Source organism: Giraffa tippelskirchi, chromosome 5 (genome assembly GCF_054371585.1).
Source record: "Giraffa tippelskirchi isolate mGirTip1 chromosome 5, T2T-mGirTip1v1.2.pri, whole genome shotgun sequence".
NCBI classification, from domain to species: Eukaryota; Metazoa; Chordata; class Mammalia; order Artiodactyla; family Giraffidae; genus Giraffa; species Giraffa tippelskirchi.
Genome location: NC_137279.1, coordinates 52,182,779 through 52,194,493, shown reverse-complemented (window position 1 = coordinate 52,194,493; position 11,715 = coordinate 52,182,779). Strand labels below are relative to the sequence as shown.

At 48.0% G+C, this 11,715-nt stretch overlaps 1 long non-coding RNA gene across 1 annotated transcript; it reads right to left on the bottom strand.

Annotated features, from left to right (window-relative positions):
• Positions 1-1,034: 1,034 nt before the first annotated feature.
• LOC145504831 (uncharacterized) lies at positions 1,035-2,896 on the bottom strand. The gene is made up of 2 exons (XR_014052546.1): positions 2,118-2,896; positions 1,035-1,446 (listed from the first exon to the last, which is right to left on the bottom strand). It is a non-coding gene; the product is annotated as an uncharacterized LOC145504831 (long non-coding RNA).
• Between the last annotated feature and the right edge of the window lie 8,819 nt (positions 2,897-11,715).

Genomic DNA, 11,715 nt, shown 5'->3' with positions numbered 1-11,715 from the left:
TCATGCTTAACTGTCCAGACCCTACTGGGTGGCAGTTATCATTTTGCAAGTCCCAGCAATCCTCTTTTGGGGGGACAGTCCCCAGTCGCTGTTGAAAAACAGGGGCTGGCAGGCTGAACTCTCCCTACCCAGACACCAATGACCAGCTCGTCAGGTGAGTCCAAGTAGCTTTCACTATTTCTATTTCAAGATGCCTGAACAGAACCTGAGCCTCAAGGAGTGACCTTATGCAGAGCCTACACACCTCTCTCTACTTGGCCTTTGGACTGAGATGCAGCTGAAGGGGACTTGCAGCTCCATTCCCCATGAGGCGCCCCCTGCCTGTATGTGTGTGTGTGTGTTTGTGTGTGGTGTGTGTGTACTGTGGTGTGTATATGTATGTAGTGTGTGATATGTGTGTGTGTGTGTGGTATGTGTGTGGTGTGGTGTATGTGATGTGTGGTGTGTGTGTGTGTGGTGTGGTGTGTATATGTATATAGTGTGTGTATATGTAGTGTGTGATATGTGTATATGTGTGGTGTGGTGTGGTGTGTGTATGTATGTAGTGTGTGTATATGTAGTGTGTGATATGTGTATATGTGTGGTGTGTGTGTGTGTGGTATGGATATGTATGTAGTGTGTGTATATGTAGTGTGTGATATGTGTATGTGTGTATATGTGTGGTGTGTGTGTGTGTGATGTGTGGTGTGTGTGTGTGGTGTGGTGTGTATATGTATGTAGTGTGTGATATGTGTATATGTGTGGTGTGGTGTGTGTGTGTGGTATGTGTGGTGTAGTGTGTGTATGTGATGTGTGGTGTGGTGTGTGTAATGTGTGTGGTGGGTGTGTGCGGTATGTGTGAGGTGTGGTGTGTGTATGTGATGTGTAGTGTGTGTGTGTGTGTGGTATGTGTGTGGTGTGGTGTGTGTATGTGATGTGTGGTGTGTGTGTGTGTGGGGAGGTGTCTGAGTGCCTCCTGAGTGTGGAGGAATTCCAGAAGGAATGTAGGTGGAGGAGATGAGCTGTTTTCCCAGTCAGAAAGCTCTATCTGTGAAGACTGTTTGGAGTTTGTTTGTATTTGTTTTTGTGAGCTTGAGGCTCACAGAGGTTTTCCTCCCTGAAGCGAGTGTCTGGGGTGTGGGCCTGGTTTCTGGAGGAGAGGGAGGCGAAGGGGAAGGTGGTCCCCTGGGCAGGAGGACAGATGGCAGGACAGGGAGGGCCCACCCAGGGGCTGGCCTGTGTGAGTTCTTCCAGCCGGGCTCTCAGCACGTTGCCTCTTGTGACGTCAGGTGGCAGGGACTTGCTAGATGCCTTTGAGTCAACGGGTTTAGAAGGCTCTAGAAGGCTTTGGAGCGAAAGCCAGTCCTTGAGTTTAAGATTCAGCCTCTTGGTGTCTTCTCCCCAAGGAAGGACTCTGGGGCAGCCTTGGGTTGAGGACGGCTCCGGGCTGTGGTCCTGCAGCGCCACCTGGGGGCGATGAGGAGAATGGCCACCGGAGGAAGAGCCAGAGGGACCGTTTGCAGTGGGCGATCAGGGAGTCCTCTTTCTGGCCCTGACCCCAGGGGAGACTTCCCAGGCCCTTGGGAGACCCTGGAGATCTGCTTCCTGATTGCATCAGTAAATATAAAAAAAACTTCGCCCTGAAACCCTCAGATGGCCTTGCTGAGGGATCCTGGAGTAACCAGAAGACCCCATTTCCCATCCTCCATGCCCCACGTTTTGTCAGAGTACATGTTCTATTGAGAGGTGACAATTATTTACAGATCCTTAGAAGATCATTTTACAGATAAGGAGGCTGAACTTCAGAAAGGCCGTCTCCTGACCCCCAGCCCCGCGCTCCTCCCAACCTGCAGCGTGTGGTCCACCCACTGTGTGGAGAGGACATCGGGCCCCCACAGAAGGGCTCAGGGGACCCCTCTGAGGACCCACGACGATCTGAAGGAAGGAAGGCCCACCAAAGGATAAAGCCAAGATAAGCATGGAGCTGAAAGTCTCAGAAGGGGAGCTAGAGCTGTGGGCCTGAGGCAGACAGAGTGACCCCAGGGGGCACGGAGGCAGCATTGCTGTTCAGTCACCAAGTCATGTCCAACTCTAAGAAACCCCAGTGGACTGCAGCACGCCACTTTCCTGTCCCTCACCATCTCCTGGAGTTTGCCCAAGTTCATGGCGATTGCATCAGTGATGCCATCCGACCATCTCATCCTCTGTCACCCTCTTCTCTTTCTGCCTTCAGTCTTTCCCAGCAACAGGGTCCTTTCCAATGAGTTGGCTCTTCGCATCAGGTGACCAAAGTATTGGAGCTTCAGTATCAGTCCTTCCAATGAGTGTATTCAGGGTTGATTTACTTTAAGATTAACTGGTTTGATCTCCTTGTTGTCCAAGGGACTCTCAAGAGTCTTCTGCATCACCGCAGTTCGAAAGCATCAATTCCTCAGCGCTCCTTATGGTCTAGCTCTCACAACTGTGCGTGACTACTGGAAAGATCAAAGCCTTGACTAAACGGACCTTTGTCGACAAAGTGATGATGACGGAGACAGCATACCTGCTGTGAAAATGTCCAGACTGAAACCCAGGTCCAAGAGAGCTGAGGCTCTGGGGAACGCAGACTTGGCTGCCTGCCAACTCTGTGGTACAAGAGGGAATGAATATTGTGATAAATTTCATGACTAAATTCCACAGCCCAGCCTCCTTTTCTTCAGCCTGGCCTGGCCACCCTGTTATCTGATGCTCCTCATCTGTGACCCTCCCCCAGAGCTGGGCTGCTGGCCTTGCTGGATGCTCTGTCCCCACGCGTTGGCTTTTGCTGGGTCCCCTTGCTGGGGTGGATGCCTACCATGCTCCTCTCTGCTGTAGCAGAACACAGCCAGGAGCTCCTGGGGCTGGGATGGGGTTGGGGGTGTTGGGGGGAGTGGGAGATGGGGGGTGTGATGATGTTAGTTTGCCAGGACTGCTGTAACAAAGCACTGGAGTGGGGGGTGGGGCTCAAATAACAGGAATATGTCATCTCATGGTTGGTGCTGGAGGCTGGAAGGCCAAGACGGAGGTGTCGGCAGGGTTGACTCCTTTTGAGGACTGGGGCAGGGAGGATGTGCTGCAGGCCTCTCTCCTTGGCTTGTAGACACTGTGCTCTCCCTGTGTCTCTTCACCTGGCGTTCTTCCCATATTCCTGCCCATCTCTAAATTTCCCCTTTTTATAAAGACATTGGATGAGGGCCTATCCTAATGACTTTGTTTTAACTTCACTGCCTTTCTAAAGAGGTTCTCTCCCAAGGAGGTCATAGTCTGAGAAACAGGGGCATTAAGAATTTGGCAGAGGACACAGTTTAGCCCATAAAAATCTATTGCACAGATCTGGCATTTGCTGGGCTCTTCCTCCCACTAAAGGCCATCTAAAAGCTGAAGGGAATGGATTTCTGAATGGAAATTCTGAAATGGAATATGGTTCAGAGAACAGCAAGGAGGAGATTTGTGGGGATGTAAGGAGTGGATGAAGCAACTCATGTAGGAACAGAAACTCCACCAAAGATCAGAGATGGGTGGAAAGAAGTGGTTTGGGGGAAGGTTTTGTTGTTTGGGGGTGTTAGATCAATTTCTCTTCCATCTCTTTTAGAAAACTTCAGCAAGGGTTTCTTCATTTATCCCTAGACTGGAGCTAGATCTGTGCTGGGGATGCAGTGTGAGGACACCCAGGTTGGCTCAAGGGCAAGGGCAAGCACTGCTGAGGGGCCCAGGGAGAGCCCCAATAAATCTAAATCTTACTCATCCTCTGAGGACCAGCTTACGACCCTCTTCCCTGCACAGGTGAGCTGCTTTTGTTCCAGCAAAAATACCCGCATTACAGTAAGCAGATCAGCCACACCATTTCCACCACCACCAGCCACCAGCAGTTAGCCTTACTCCCGCCTCCCCCTGTTCTTGTACACGTGTCCAGAATGGTCAGCAACCTGGCTGCAACCATGAGTCAGCTCTGTTTCTCCCTCAGCCCCACCCGAGGGTGCTTAATACATGCCCTGCACTTAGTAGGTCTCAAAGCATGCTTCTGTAAATTGTAGACCACTGGAAGGCCGACCCACGTCATGCCCCTTTATACTAGCATTAACGCAGTGCTGGATGCATGCACACCTATAGCTCCCTAGATGTTGGTGTTTGTTGGTGCCTAGAATGTTGATGGGAAGAGTGACGCTCACTTTGTACCCCCTCAGTTTGGGAGCAGCCCTGCATAAGGTCCTCTTAAGATTTTTCCCTCTCCCAAATGTTGGCCACCCCCTCCCCTCCAGGGTTTAGAAGTTACTAGAAGGGCCCTGTGTTTAAGAGGGTCTGTGGCTGCTGCTCCCTTTGATCTCAGGCCTGGCCTCAGGCAAAGGAGCCCGGGAAGCATTTGGCACCCCAGGCAGATCTAAACTAGGCTTCGATGGGCTGTTTGCTGCAGACGCCGAAGCAATGGAATTTGCCTGATAGTCTCCAGGAATCTCTTTCCACTTAATAAATTCTGTTTGAAAGGAATGGTAATGGTTTCAGGGACAAAGTGTTTGAGATGGATTGGAACAGCCAGGAGAACAGTGGGCTCATGGCTGCCAGGCCCGCTGACACAGGCTTCGAGTCTGGCCGAGGGCGGACATACGGGCTGTCTAGACCCCGGGACGGTGCACCTCTGGAGCTGGAGCGGGGCCATGTCGTGCAGGGAGGGACATGCGAGGGCGCCGGAGCCAGAGGGCAGCACAAGGGAGGGAGGGCGGAGGGGGCTCTTGGAGGCTGTTCCAGCAGATCAGGTCCAGAGAGCCCTGGGTTGCCATGTAGGGGTGCTCCCAGCGGGCCGAGAGTCAGTGACAGTGACTGCCGCCCATGCTGCTGCTGAGCGTTCTGGCCTTGGAGGCCCCCAGGCCTCCAGGAACCCCTATTCTAACCAGGATGCGGGGGTGGGGGGGTGGGATAGGGGGAGCCCAGCTATGGGCCTTCTGGGAGATGGAGTCTGCTCTCAACACATTGCACATTCCCATCATTTGTTATTGTTCACTCGCTGAGTCGTGTCCAACTCTTTTCTACCCCATGGACGCAGCATACCAGGCTTCCCTGTCTCTACTATCTCCCGAGTTTGATCAAGCTCATGTCCACTGAGTCGGGGATGCCATCCCACCAACATATCCTCTGCTGCCCTGTTTTCCTTTTGCCTTCAATCTTTCCCAGCATCAGAGTCTTTTCCAATGAGTCAGCTCTTTACATCCAGTGGCCAAAGTATTGGAGCTTCAGCTTCAGCATCAGTCCTTCCAATGAGTATTCAGGTTTATTTCCTTTAGGATTGACTGGTTTGATCTCCTTGCAGTCCAAGGGCCTCTCAAGAGTCTTCTCCAGCACCACAGTTCCAAAGCATCAATTCTTTGGCTCTCAGCCTTCGTTATGGTCCAACTCTCACATCCGTATATGACTACTGGAAAAACCATAGCTTTGACTATATGGACCTTTGTTGGCAAAATGTGTTTGCTTACTTTATTTATTTTTTAATTTGTCTGCGCTGGGTCTTAGTTGTGGCATGCCAACTCTTAGTTGTGGCATGTGGGATCTAGTTCCTTGGCTAGGGATTGAACCTGAGTCCCCTGCATTGGGAGGGCAGAGTCTTAGCCACTGGACCACCAGGGAAGTCCCCTAAGGAGTGTATTTTAGATGAAGCAGGTATCATCATCATTGTAATGTCCATTTCACAGATGAGAACTCTGAGGCTCACAGAAGTTGGGGCTTCCTGAAGAGCAAGAAGTAAATAGTGTTGGCAGAATGTGTGGTGCTGGGGCCTCTGTTCCCGTTATCCCTACATTCAGCTGTTTATTGAACATGTACTATGTGCAGGGCCTCACAACAGCAAAGAAAAACTGAGTCTTGGAGAGTTCAAGTCACTATAGAGCTGGGCTTTGAACTTGGATCCTCTGATCCCAGACCCCACATTCCACGTGCTTCCTGGCCTTCCATCTCCTTGGGGTTTAGGTCATGCCAACCCTACACAGAAGGGGATAGAGAGCTTCTCCAGTCCCTGGTTGGGGAGGACTAGGGGATCCCTTATAGACTGACCAGGTCAAGTCCGACCTTTCCTTGTTAGTGTGTTGTCATCACAGTTTGTCCTTGGATGTAGCGAGCCATTTTTTAAATAGGAGATCTGTTGTATTTGAATTTTTAGGCACACTTTGGGGAGTCCCATCTGCTGGCTTCCTTGCTCGTCTCATGAGCTCAATAGTGAGCCTCCCATCCCCTGGGGTTTACTGTTGGCCCCTTCATATACCCACATTGGTCCAGAAAAATTCTTGCCATTGTCTCCTGAGTCAGCTGAGGTGTCCGCAGGAGCTCAGGTCTTTGAAGTTTGTCCCTTTCCCAGGGCGCTGCTGGGTGATAAATGTTGCTTTGCTTTCTGCTCTTTCTTCTTCTTCTTCTTCTTCTTTTTTTTTTTAAAGTTTGTTTTTCATGAAAAGAAATGGCAGTTGGCAACATCCCTGAAGTTTTTTAGTGGGGCTCCTATAATGAGGTTTGCTGAAATTTTGGACAGGAAATGTTTCCTCTGTAGGCTCAGAGGCAGGATTTGAAACTTTTGTGATGTCTGTGGCCTTTTTCCTTTGAGCCAGCTGGGTTTGCCTCTTCAAAGATGTCATCCCCAGCCTTTCCAAGCACAAAGTTTACTGCTCCACTGTTAGGGAGTTACGTGAGGGTAAAAATAGGTCAGTGCTTTTTCTTCCCTCTCTTAAAGAAGAAAGTGTGTGTTTTCCAACATCCCATCAGTCAAAAACAGCTGAAGCAATTTTAGCTCACTTTTTCCCCCCAAAAGATTTACTCTAAGACTGACTCAGAATGTGGAAGACTTCAAGGAAAAATTTTTCCGTGAAAGTTAACTGCAATTAACGAGGAGGGAGCTGTGGGGAGAATGAATTTGTCAGTGTTTGCTGTGATGTCAATGTTGCTGCTGTCTGACAAACACATATAAAACACAGGCGAGATCCACGATCCGTTCCCCTCCACGTTCAGATTACTATAAGAAGTGAGCATTTCTTTCCATTACAAATCTGCATGGCTTCATTTTCCCAGCTGAAATTTTCAACAAGATGAAATGACGCACACGGGCGCACATTATAGTCTTTGAAAATACAGCTGAAGAAAGTTTCCCAAGGATACATAAATCAAGGAGTCAGTTCAGCCGTGAATACATTGTGCTGTGTGCTCAAAGGGATGGGTTAGAAGCCTAAATGCAAAACAGCTTAAATGCTTTTTACTGACACAGGGAAGGAATCAGCTCGAGGAAGATTGCAAGATTTATCCTATTTGTATCTGACTTCTGTTTCTTCCAAGTTCAAATGTATCTGGCCTTGTCTGTAAGGAGAGCCATAGATACTTGCATAGAGGTTTATGAGTTGGCCTGGTCTCACCCCCTCCTCCCCTCCCCCACTCTCATTTTCTACCTCCTCCCACCACCCCACCCCCACCCCGTCATTGCCCGTTTTCTGCCCCACCCCCAACCACAGACCTCTAATTTCTCCTGGGTCCTCAGCTCTCCCCTCCCTACTAGGTCTCCTTTCCATGAGCATGTCTGCACCCTGAAGGTGCTTCATCTCGAAACTGAACAAAAACCTCTTCAACACATCTCCTCCTAAACACTTGGTATTTTCTGCCCTTCACGGCCAAGTTGCTCACTAGAGCAATCTACACTCTCTCACTCACTAGTCAGCCCCCAAACCACTGTCTGTGGTTTTCTGACACTGCTCTGTGTTCACCAGTGACCTCTACATAACCAAAGCCAGGGTTCCTCTTATGGGATTTTCTTTTTCTTTTTTTTCAAATTGAACTATAGTTGATTCATAAAGTTTTATGTATACAGCAAAGTGATTTAGATTCTTTTCCATTACAGGTTACTATTAATACAAGATACTAATATCATTCTCTATGCTATACAGTAGGTCCTTATCATTTATTTTATTATGGGATTTTCATGCAGCATTTGTCAATGACCACCCACCAACCCATTCATCCATCCATCCACTGACATACTCAGCCAGCCAGCCAGCCAAACATCTATTCATTCATCCATCCATATAGCTATATACCATCTAATTCATCCTTCCCTTCACCCTCCCACCTACCTACACATCCATCTATCCACTCATCCATCCATCTATCCACTTACCTCCACATCCATCCATCTATTCATCCATCCATCTACCACACAGTTGTCTGATGTGTCTCCATTTTCAGCCCCCTGGCTTCTGAGCTGCAGCTCTTCCCCGGGTCTACTCCCTTTTCTCCACCCACCTCTCCTTAGGCCCCTTGCCAGCATCTCTTCTTCCACTTGCCCCTTAGATATCAGTGTCACCCAGAGCTCTGTCCTTGTCCTTGGGGTTGCTCACTAACCACATGCTTGCACTCTTTGCCTCACCTTCTCCCTCGTTACTGATGATGTCCAAAGCTGTCCTTAGGCCTCTTCCCTAAGCTCCAGAAGCCCCTTGGAGCCCTCCAGTATCAGCTCCTCTGATTCTAAGTTATCTTATCCACAGCCCAATCCTCATTCTGTGATCAGAGAATGGCTCCAGAATCTTGGGTGTCATCCTTGACTCCTCTTCTCCTTTAGTTAAGTTCAAATCCCTCCCTTCTGGGTAAATCCCATCCCCTTAATGGTTCCTCTGTGCTTTCAGAGAAGGGGGCCTAGTATTGCCAGAGACAGCGTCAGCTCGAAGTTCAAGCCATGTGCTTCCACATGCCTGCTTCTCACTAGCCCCTGAGTATTGAAATAATAACAGCTAACACGTCATGAATGTCTGATGTGTAATCACCAGGTGCTGGGACAAGCGCCTGGGAACTCAGAACTAACATTATCTCAGTTTCACAGATGAGAAAACTGAGGCCTAAAGTGGTTTTTGTTGGGCCTTTCACATATTTTTCACTTGGTAGGGCTGCCCCTCCTGCTTCACTCCACAATCCTAGCCACCCACCTCCAGCTCAGATCAGGGTTCTGAGGTCCCACTTGCTGGGGCCTTATTTCCTCTGCACTCATTCTTTTTTGCCTGATTTCCTACAATTTTTTTTTTTTTTTAATATTTAAAAGTCTATGAACTAAAATCCTGTGTCCTCAGGTTGTATTTTTCCAACCCCTCCTCCTCACCACAGCAGGATTATTTCTTCAAAATACTAATCTAGTCATGTCTTTTCTTCTCTAAAACCCTTCAATGACATGCCTTTGTTTTCAGGACAGAGTCTGAACTCTAGGTTGGAAGTGTGTCATGGAAATTCCTTTATATATATATATATATGAAAGGGGAAATTGTCAGTTGCTCAGTCGTGTCCAACTCTTTGGGACTCCATGGACTATAGCCCGCCAGGCTCCTCTGTCCATGGGGATTCTCCAGGCAAGAATATTGGAGGGGGTTGCCATGCCCGTCTCCAGGGGAATCTTCCTGACCCAGGAGTTGAATCCAGGTCTCCCACATTGCAGGCAGATTCTTTACCATTTGAGCCACCAGTGAAGCCATATATATATATATATATATATATATATATATATATATATATAACTGAATCGCGTTAATGTACACTTGAAACTCACAAGATACTGAATATCAACTATATTTTAATAAAATTGAAAAAATAAAAAGGAGGATGTGTGTGGGCTCATCCACAAGAGAGTAATTTGTATCATTGCATCTCAGCAATTTCAAAATATGTTTTTTTCATATTTAATATTGAGCAATCAGGATGCATAATACAATCAATTGCCACTATTTAAATGGTAGTTTTAAGAATTGTATTAGTGGTACATCAAATAAAGGAGTATCTTATAATCAGTGACATCTTAGATATGATGCATTATTTCCCTTTTATTTTTATAACCAACTTGGAAATCCAATGAACCAGATGTCTGTTGGCCAAATACACTGTCATCTGCTTCATGGAACTATTGAAAAGTCTGCCAATGAAGGAAATCCTTTGTCAGCTGAGGTTTTGACTCATACATTGTTGATGCCCTGAAACTTTGGGTCTGTCCTGACCTTTGGCAGGAGACTAAGAACTTCTCATGGAGATGGTGACCCTGGTGATGGCAATCCTATCCTCATGGTTGTGGGAGTGCTTAGATGTTATTGCTGCTTTTTCTTCTACATGTTTTCATGGCAATGAAGGATTTGTGTTAGTTTGGGCTGGGGCTGCTGCTGCTAAGTCGCTTCAGTCGTGTCCGACTCTGTGCGACCCCAGAGACGGCCGCCCACCAGGCTCCCCCGTCCCTGGGATTCTCCAGACAAGAGTACTGGAGTGGGTTGCCATTTCCTTCTCCAAGGCATGAAAGGGAAAAGTGAAAGTGAAGTCGCTCAGTCGTGTCCAACTGCTAGCGACCCCATGGACTGCAGCCCACCAGGCTCCTCCGTCCATAGGATTTTCCAGGCAGTAGATTGTAAACTTCACAAGGCAACCCCTAGGGCTCGTCCACATTAACATTCATGGTGGTAGAGACTATGTAACAAGCTAAGGAGGCCAGGCAAACAAGTCTTGCATTCCATCTATTTTCTTTGGGGTTATGTTGTATAAATGGATTAAAAAATGGGCCCTGTGTATTGGCCCCTAAGTTGTTGACTTCTGTATAGAGGTAAAGACCCCTTAACTCCATGCTCACCCATACCAAAATCAAATTTTTACACATCCACTGGCTTTTAAAAAAATCTCATTTTATTCAAGTATAGTTGATGGCTCAGATGGTAAAGTGTCTACCTACAATGTGGGAGACCTGGGTTCAATCCCTGGGTTGGGAAGATCTCCTGGAGAAGGAAATGGAAACCCACTCCAGTATTCTTGCCTGGAAAATCCCATGGACAGAGGAACCTGGTAGGCTATATAGTCCATGGGGTCGCAAAGAGCTGGACATGACTGAGCGACTTCACTTTCACTTTCATAGTTGATTAACACTGTGTTAATTTCTGCTGTACTGCAAAGTGATTCAGATACACACACACACACACACACACACACACACACACACACACACACACACACACACACACACCCCTCCTGCAGTGGCTTTAGATATAGTCCAAACAAGTATTTTTTTACCTACGCTTACCTGCTTGCACAACCCATAAGTCATGAAAGAGCACTCAGCACCTGCTGGCCATAGGTAAAGACAAACGCCGAGGCTAAAAGACCCCACACTCTGGTTGCCTTTCAGAGCTCTCTGATCTAAAGGCTCTGCACTGCGCTGTTGAGTGACCTCACCCAGACATGGGGTCTGCTCTCAATCGCCTTCTCCTCTAGGAGTACCCTTGACCTCCCCTCTTCTGGGTGGTGGCCCTCAGCCTCTGTCCCTGGAGGACGCTCCCTCCCAGGTAACTTGTTCAAATGCCATCTAAACAAAGCCCGTTGTGTGCACTGCCACCTCGTGGTCATTGCCTTTTTCCTTCATCAGCCCCCACATCTTAGCACTCACACAGGGCGTAACTGTGTTAAGAAGCAGTGCATCTAACTGTGAATGCTGACCCATCGTGAGGGTGCCCTGGAGTCCGAGAAGCTGGGCTGATAACACCGTTGAAATGCCACTGTTACCTAAAGACATAATATATGCAGGAGTCAATAATTACGTATGCAGAAAGTTTTGAGATTAAAAAAAAAATAGCATCAGCTCCCTTAATGCAAAAATAAACACATTTAAAAATTACAGAGCAGATGAGTGAGCAAGAGTGATGCTCAAGTGAAAGGGCATGGAATGGGATGCTGAGACATCAAGAGAAGATT